This window comes from Apodemus sylvaticus, chromosome 7 (assembly GCF_947179515.1).
Source record: "Apodemus sylvaticus chromosome 7, mApoSyl1.1, whole genome shotgun sequence".
Taxonomy (NCBI): Eukaryota; Metazoa; Chordata; class Mammalia; order Rodentia; family Muridae; genus Apodemus; species Apodemus sylvaticus.
The window spans coordinates 96,832,110-96,841,908 of NC_067478.1; the positions used below are offsets into that span (position 1 = coordinate 96,832,110).

General features: G+C 37.9%; 1 non-coding gene across 1 annotated transcript; it reads left to right on the forward strand.

The window, feature by feature from the left end:
* Positions 1-2,642: 2,642 nt before the first annotated feature.
* LOC127690352 (U11 spliceosomal RNA) lies at positions 2,643-2,776 on the forward strand. Its single transcript, XR_007979072.1, has one exon. It is a non-coding gene; the product is annotated as a U11 spliceosomal RNA (small nuclear RNA).
* The last annotated feature ends 7,023 nt before the right edge of the window (positions 2,777-9,799 follow it).

The window sequence follows — 9,799 nt, forward strand, 5'->3', positions numbered from 1 at the left end:
AGATCACCAATAGCATACTCTCTAAGATCAAGAATTGACAAATGGGACCTCATAAAACTACAAAGTTTCTGTAAGGCAAAGGACACCATCAAAAGGACAAATCGGCAACCAACAAATTGGAAAAAGATCTTCCCCAACCCTACATCACATAGAGGGCTAATATCCAATATATACATAGAACTCAAGAAGTTAAACCCCAGAAAACCAAATAACCCTATTAAAAATGGGGTACAGAGTTGAACAAAGAATTTTCACCTGAAGAACTTCGGATGGCAGAGAAGCATCTTAAAAAATGCACAACTTCCTTAATCATTAGGGAAATGCAAATCAAAACAACCCTGAGATATCACCTTACACCAGTCAGAATGGCTAAGATTAAAAATTCAGGAGACAGCAGGTGTTGGCATGGATGTGGAGAAAGAGGAACAGTCCTCCACTACTGGTGGGGTTGCAAGCTGGTACTACCAATCTGGAAATCAGTTTGGCGGTTCCTCAGAAAACTGGGCACCTCACTTTTGGAAGATCCTGCTCTACCACTCCTGGGCATATACCCAGAGGATTCCCCAGCATGTAATAAGGATACTCGCTCCACTATGTTCATAGCAGCCCTATTTATAATAGACAGAAGCTGAAAAGATCCTTCAGCAGAAGAATGGATGCTAAATATGTGGTATATATACACAATGGAGTACTATTCAGCCATTAGAAACAATGAATTCATGAAATTCTTAGACAAATGGATCGAGCTGGAGAACATCATACTAAGTGAGGTAACCCAGTCTCAAAAGATCAATCATGGTATGCACTCACTAATAAATGGGTATTAACCTAGAAAACTGGAATACCCAAAACATAATCCACACATCAAATGAGGTACAAGAAGAACGCAGGAGTGGACCCTTGTTCTGGAAAGACTCGGCGTAGCAGTATAGGGCAAAACCAGAATAGGGAAGTGGAAAGGGGTGGGTGGGAGAACAGGGGGAAGGAAAGGGATTATTGGACTTTCGGGGAGTGGAGGGCCAGAAAAGGGGAAATAATTTGAAATGAAAATAAAAAAATATAGCGAATAAAAAAAAAGAACCCCATCAAAATCCCAACTCAATTCTTCATGGAGTTAGAAAGAGAAATTTCCAAATACATCTGGAATAACAAAAAACCCAGGATAGCAAAAACTTTTCTCAACAATAAAAAACCTCAGGTGGAATCACCATCCCTGACCTCAAACTATATTTCAGAGTAATCCTGATAAAAACTTCATAGTATAGGGACAGGCAGATAGATCAATGGAATATAATTGAAGACCCAGCAATGAATCCTCAAAACTCTGGTCAATTGATCTTTGACAGAGGAGCTAAAACCACTCAGTGGCAAAAAACAGCATTTTCAACAAATGGTGCTGATTAAACTGGCAGTCAAGATGAACAACAATGCCAATTGATCCATTCTTATCTCCCTATACAAAGCTCAAGTCCAGGTGGATCAAGAACCTCCACATAAATCCAGATTCACTGAATCTAATAGAAGAGAACGTGGGGAACAGCCTGGAGCACATGGACAGAAGAGAAATTTTCCTGAAGAGAACACCAAGAGCTTATGCTCTAAGATCATGAATCGACAAATGGGACCTCATAAAATTGCGAAGCTTCTGTAAGGAAAAGGACACTATCAATAAGACAAAATGGCAAACAACAGATTGGGAAAAGATCTTTACTGATCCTACATCTGGTAGTGGGCTAATATCCAATATATGCAGAGAACTTAAGAAGTTAGACTTCAGAGAAACAAATAACCCTATTAAAAATGGGGTACATTCACTGCCTGCCAATGCAGAAAGGCAGCACAAGTTACTGAGATATCCTGAGTTTAAGATCTCTGGGGATCAAAGGACCAGGGGTCTTCTTGCACCCAGGACCTGGGCAGAGGGGTGGTTCAGCTGTTTGACAGCCTGTCATGGGGCCTGTGTCTTATGTGGGGATCAGTATAGGGAGTGACTCCCCGCCGCCACTTTCCCTGCCTGCTGGAATAGAAAGGCAGCACCAGGAACTGAGATATCCCTAGTTAAAGATCTCTGGGAGTGCAAACCACCAGGGGTCTGCCTGCTCCCAGGACCTGGGCAGATAGGCAATTTATCTGTGTGCCAGCTGGTAATGGGTCCTCTGCCCTATGGGGTGATCAGCATTTGGAGGGACTCCCCACCACAATCTTTACTCCATGACAGAGCAGTCTTGGAGTACCAGGTTCACTGAGAAAACCCAAGTATAACACTGTTTGGGGCAAGACACAGCAGGGCTCCAACAGCACACTAGAGGAAGGCAGCACATCAGCAATCTGTGCCAGGGGAAACCCAGTCATCCAGTGTTGTGGAACTAGCCTTACAGGCTCACAGGAAGTTGAAGCACCAGCCAGTGACAACAAGACCAACTAATACCAGTGAGAACTAGATGGCTAAAGGCAAACGTAGGAACGTTACTAACAGAAACCAAGGCAATATGGCAGCATCGGAACCCAATTCTCTAATAACAGCAAGCACTGGATACACCAACACACCAGAAAAACAAGATTTGGATTTAAAATCACTGTTTATGATGCTGTTAGAGGAACACATGAAGGACATAAATAAATCTCTTAAAGAAATTCAGGAGAAAAAGGGCTTCTGTCGTGAGTGGCACACACAGAGCAACTCGATTGCTCTGCATGGGGAATTGACATCAAGAGATTTCAGAAGCATAATTTTTTAGTACTTGGGCAGCTGGTGATCGTTGGTCCCGGCGCTCGTGCTATTGTCAAAATAAAGACTTTTTAAAAAAGAAAAGAAAAGAAAAAAGAAAAGAAAAGAAAACAAAAGAAAAGAAATTTAGGAGAAAAATGATCAAAAGTTAGAAGCTCTTACAAGGGAAACAAAAAAATCATTAAGAAATTCAGGGGAATATGGGTCAAAAGATAGAAGCCAATAAGAAGGCAATGCAAAAATCACTTACAGAAAGACAGAAGAACTTTGTTCAACAGGCAGAAGTCATGAAAGAAGAAACACAAAAATCTCATAAAGATTTACAGGAAAACACAAACAAGCAACTGAAGGAGCTGAGCAAAACAATCCAGGATCTAAAAACAGAAGTAGAAACAACTAAGAAATCACAAAGAGAGACAACTTTCGAGATAAAAAACCTTGGGAAGAAGTCAGGGGCCATAGATGCAAATATCAACAACAGAATACAAGAGATAATAGAAAGAATCTCTGATGCCGAAGATACCATAGAAACCGTGGCTTCAACAGTCAAAGAAAATGCTAAATGCAAAAAGCTTGTAACCCAAACATCCAAAAAATCAAGGACACAATGAGAAGACCAAACCTAACGTTTATAGGCATAAATGAGAATGAAGATTTACAACTGAAAGGGCCAGAAAATACCTTCAACAAAATTATGGCAGAAAACTTCCCTAACCTAAAGAGAGAGATGCCCAGGAATATACAAGAAGCCTACAGAACTCCAAACAGACTGGACCAGAACAGGAATACCTCCCATCACATAATAATCAAAACCCCAAATATACTAAACAAAGAAAGAATACTAAAGGCAGTAAGAGAAAAAGGCCAAGTAACATATAAAGGAAGACCTATCAGAATTACACCAGACTTCTCATGAGAGACCATGAAAGCTAGAAGATCCTGTGCAGATCTCATACAGACTCTAAGAGAACATAAATGCCAGCCAAGACTACTATACCCAGAAAAACTCTCCATCACTATAGATGGAGAAACCAAGATATTCCATGACAAAATCAAATTACACAATATCTTTCCACAAACCCAGCCCTATAAAGGACAATAGGGGGAAAACACCAATACAAGGAGGGAAACTATACACTGTAAAAAACAAGATAATAACCTTCTTTCAGCAAACCCAAAAGAAGATAAGCACTCAAATATAAAATTAACATCAAAAATGATAGGAAGCAATAATCACTATTCCTTAATATCTCTTAACACCAATAGACTCAATTCCCCAATGAAAAGACATAGACTAACAGACTTGATATGTAAAAAGGACCCTACATTTTGCTGCTTGCAGGAAACACACCTCAATCTCAAAGACAAAAACTACCTTAGAGTAAAAGGCTGAAAGACAATTCTACAAGCAAATGGTCTCAGGAAAAAAGCCGAGTTGCCATTCTAATATCAGATAAATTTGACTTCCAACCTAAAGTCTTCAAAAGAGACACGGAAGGACGCTTCATGCTCGTCAAAGGAAAAATCCAAGAAGTCTCAATCCTGAACATCTATGCTCCAAATGCAAGGGCATCCTTATTCTTAAAAGAAACTTTACTAAATCTCAAAGCACACATTGCACCTAACACGATAATTGTGGGCGACCTCAACATGCCAATCTCCTTGATGAACCAATCAGGAAAACAGAAACTAAACAAGGACACAGTGAAACTAATTGAAGCTTTGGACCAATTGGATTTAACAGATATATAGAGAACATTTCATCCCAAAGCAAAAGAATACACCTTTTTCTCAGCACTTCATGGTACCTTCTTCAAAATATATCATGTAATTGGTCACAAGACAGACCTCAACAAATATAAGAATACTGAAATAATCCCATGCCTCCTATTAGATCACTATGGAGTAAAAGTGGTCTTTAATAACAACAAAAACAACAGAAAGCCCACTGTTGTAGTCCATAGCTGTCTGTAGCTATTACGAACTGGGTTGCTGGATCAGAAGCCAAGGGATAGATGGGGAAGGGGCGAAAAGAAAGAAGGGCCAAGACAATATTTCACTGATCAAGACTGGAAACTTTAATGGCGGTCAGACCTTTTAACAGTTTGGGCAAACCCTTCCCCCCAGACTCCGGGCTGAGTTCCCGTGGAAGTTGTCTAGCTTCTCTTGGAGGTCCTTTGTCTTGACTACTCCAGCAGCTGGGTGGCTCACCTGCTTAATTCAGGAATTCCTAGACCTGGAGGAACAATGAGCTTAACTTCACTGAGCTTCTCCACCCTAGGATAAAAATTTCTGCTTTAACCTACTTCCCTATTACGTCCTAATGGCAGATTCCTGCCTGAAGCCAGGGATTGTGCTTGAGCAATGTCAAACTCAAACCATGTGCATGACTGCCCCAATATGGCTCTGTACATTTCCTCCCTTTTTTTATTAATTTGAAAACGAGGAGGTAGAAAACAAGTGGATAAATATCCTTCATAAGAAGGCAGGCCTTGGGGCTGGAGAGATGGCTCAGAGGTTAAGAGTATTGACTGCTCTTCCAGAGGTCCTGAGTTCAGTTCCCAGCAACCACATGGTTGGCTCACAACCATCTGTAATGGGATCTAATGCCTTCTTCTGGTGAGTCTGAAGAAAGCTATAGTGTACTCATATATATAAAATAAATAAATCTTTAAAAAAAAAAAAAGAAGTCGGGCCTTAACCAGGAGGGGAAGCATTGACCTCAATTCCTCTTAAATATTGTATAACGTCTTTTTCAGAGGAGGGGTAATAGGCTCCCTTATTATTTTAAGGACAGCCTCTCAACGTTAACCCCTATGCAATTAGGTGTACTTCCTGGTGACTCAGAAGCAGAAATTCACCTCCCCATGCGATGCCTTGCCTCGCATCTCTCACTGGTACCCATGCTTGTTCATAAACAAACACACATAGATCTGAATTCTATGTGGCTCCCTCTTTGGAGATCCACTTGAGTAAATTTTGAAGCCAGGGGTTCTGCAAGTGTCTTTAACAGACACGCAATCCTTCCATCCAGGTGAGCCTGGGTGGAGACAGCCAGTCTGCTTAACAAACAAGGTCAAGAGTAAAAGGTGGAACAGGATTAATTTGTCCCTGAACTATCCAATTCAGTTGCAAATTAACAACTTTAAGGACAAAAAGCCTGGCATCTGGGATGGGATAGGTAGCCTTGTGTATCAAGAGATAAGCAGTTAATTCTCAGGAAAAGTGGAGACTATATTTTAAATTAACACATCTGGCTGAAGATTGTTAGCCATATTCAAAATTGGAATCTTCAATATTGGAATTATTTCTAGACCAGTCTATGGTTGAGTCAGCTCAACCATAAGGAGAAGGGTCATCATAACTCTTCTTTAGATTAGTTTTTCCTAAGCTAGCTTAACAAGCTCCATGTTCTGTCCCACAAAGTCTAAAAGCTTGAAGCAAGGCAATTTATCTAACCTGGGACATTTGACAATTAAAGTAAGTCAAGAACATATACCCAATATAACTCTTATGTTACCATTGTCTGGGCTTTTAGCAAGCACACAGTCAACATATCTTCAGCATGCCACACCAATCACTCTGGTAGCTAGCATACTTCTGCAACTTTCTGTGGAAAAAAACATAATAGGGGGCATGCCTTCTTCCCCAATATTAAATCAGGATCATGGCATATGTCAATAAGTGAATTCCTTCATTTCACCTAGACATCAATATGCCTAATTACAGGATGTCATATACACTCAGCAAGGAGTTCCTTGGCATCCAAATTTTAAAATTTTCTTAAAAATATGCAAGCATAAAAAATATGCAAGCATAATTTAAATGATATGCATGGGAACACAATTTTCCCTCTCTTCTCTCTTCCAAGAAGATATTGTTTTATTAATTTAAGTTGGAACACAAAGTATATACCATAAAATAGGCAATAACTGTAATTATAGAAAATAAATGTATCATTTTTAGTAGCTTTTTCTTTTAGAGCAGTTGCAACAAGAAAGTCTAAAACTGAATCATTAGTCATATGTAGATAATTTTAATCTTTTATATTAGAAATATGAGTATCATTTATCTTTAATAATTAAGTCATCTAGGATTAACACCATTATGTGGTAGAGGTAGAAATTGAGGACATCAAGAACAAATCTTTATAATTTGATGTGCACAAAAATACAAAATTATTTTTTAAGCCATTACCCTTTTGATGATATAAATAATATGCTTGTACATCTGATTGTTTCTATATAGCCTATCTGGGATAAAAATTAAGGGGTCTTGTACAGGCACCTTTTTAAAGATTAATTATATAAGTATATTGTAGCTGTCTCTCCTTTGGGTTAGCTTTCTTTTTTTTCAAAGATATAAAGGACAGTCATTTAGAGAACATAACCTTTGAAATTTGAATTACATTTGCATAAACTGTAAAAATTAAGAATTAGCAGTATTAAAAATGGAACAATTTTAAGCAATTGTAAACCATGATATATATATATATATATATATATATATATATATATATATATATATATCATATACTATTATTAAAAGCTTGATTTTTAACATCTCAAAAATAGCTGCTATAGTATTTGTGCTGAAGCAGGGAAAAACTTAATGGAACATGTGATCTGGTGGTAACAAATTATCTTTTGGATAACAATTATTAATTTTGCCTTAAAAGGCTTGCCATGTAATAGATCAGCCATTAATAATTTGATTGCTGCTTGAAACAAAGAACAAACAAACGTTTTCTACCTTGGAAACAGAGGTTTAAGACCTCCTGTGGCAAGCTTAAGATGAGGTAAATATAAGATAAAGCCAATTAATATATCCTAACAGTCTTTAAAAATCATTTACTTGAAAAAAATTTAAAGCCCATAGTTAGGAGCAAAGGCCTGTAACAAACATTTCATGAACATTATACACTGAAAAATCTAAAATCCTAGCTTCTTGTATTGAAACAGAGACAAACATTTTTTCTCATATGACGTAAGGCTATTAGCCATTCCTTGAGTCAAAAACCTTCTAATGAAATTGCTTTGTTGTTTCTTTTAAGTTAGAAGCGAATGCTTTTATAATTATCAGAATGTAAAGCAAAAAACAACCCTTAAAATCCACAATAATTTTGTAAGGAGTAGACAGGCCAAATGTTAATGCCTTTATAGCATCGTTGACTTTTCATAGATTTGAACTGCATTTTAACCCACACCAGGATAAGTCAAGAATTTTTTTTAATCCAAACACTCCCTAAGTGGAGCCTTTAAGGCAGAAACAATTTCTCAAAGCTTCCTCACTAACTCCCCCTGAGGCAGCTCTAAGCTTTGCATTAACTCAAATGTAAATTTTTTTTTATCTGCCCTAGGATCCACCTTGAGTCCTTGGCAAGGACATTGTATGAGATTCCTCAAATGTAAATATCATCTAATCTGAGCCTTTTATCTAAGACCAGACCCAAAACTACCTGTCCTGCAAGGACATTTTGAGGATTAAACAACAAAAGAAACCTGCAATTTTGTAGTCCAAGGAAAATGCTTGATATCAAATACATTTCCACTGAGATCTCCTATTTAATCTTGGAGGGTTAAATTTTGCTTTAACCATTGTAGCCAATAAACTTGTGGAAAAGTAGCAATAGGCCTATAATGGCCACAGCTGTATCACTCTTATTATCTTAATTATAAAATGTGTTAAGAATCGTGAGCCTTTAACCAATACTGCAAACTGAAAACTGCAGCCAATGACACACTGGCAATTTTTATTGTAACTCAATTTTTTTCTTGCAACATTAGAGCACAACTATAAATTTGGAAGCAAATCCCAATTTTAAACAATCTATTTTCTTTAAAATCAATGGCAAACGCATTTTACAGCACAAGGTTTGTCTGCCAGTTCTTATGTTCAAGTGTATGGCAGTGTAACTTATTAAAGAGACATTATTTTAAATCTTATTTCTTATAAGTCCAATCTCCAGGCCAAGATTCACACAAAACACCATGCCAATTTAGAAGCATCTTAAAGGCCTGTATTTCCTGGGTTGCATCATGCCAAGTGTTGTTTAAAATGGCTACTACCCTAAACTACCAGTTTTAACCTAACTTTTTGTTAGTAACATATACCTTTTAAATCATGTCCAATGACTTATAAGCCATTACTCTATATAGTCAAGACATGGAAAATATACTCATACCTTTAAGACCAATTATAAACAAGAAAAAGGCATGAGTTGTGTTAGGCCACGTGTAGCTAGTTAAGACGGCTCCAACACTGAGTCACCAGTTTTAAACTAACCTTTTCTTAATAATGCTATACCTTTTAAATCATAACCAATTAATTTATAACTCTATAGTCAAGATATGTAAAACCTTATACCTTTAAACCCAATTAGAAACAATAATAAAGCGATTACACAAATTTCATAAGTTAAACCAAAATTTTCCCAATCCTTGAGGCTTCTGGGCTTTTAAAAGCGGCCTTTTTTTCCCCAGCCATGTTTACCTCTCACTGTGGCATGGCTTTAAATCAGTCCCCACACAAACTGTGGCTGGCTCAAGAGGTTGCCAGCAGATGAAATCCTTACCAGTTTTTCTTTTTAACATGAAACAAACAGTCATTCACACAAAAACACAGAAAGGACATAAACGTACACATAGACAAACAGTCGGTGCACCAGGACAAACAACACAGAAAGATACACAGAAAGAGAAGCCTGCTTATTGTTAAGCAATTGTATTCATTTTCCTCTTTAAAGCAGCACTTGGAGGCTGCATATATATATTTATTTTTAAAGCCCTTTTCTTTTTCATCTGAATCAGCTCTTAGAAGCTTTGGACAAATGCCTACCAAATTCCTACCCCATATTCCACTGTCTTCCCCCTAAGCAAGTTAAGCACTAGGTTGACACTTCCTCACTTAGTCCATATCCTTTAGCACCTATAGATGCTCACCATGCAGGATACCATCTTTTCCTTTTTCCATTTTCCGCAAAGCTTCGCCAAGACATGGTCACCTCAGGAAGCCTTCTTGAATACAGCCCCGAGTCCGGGCACCACTCTGTTGTATTCCATAGCTGCCTGC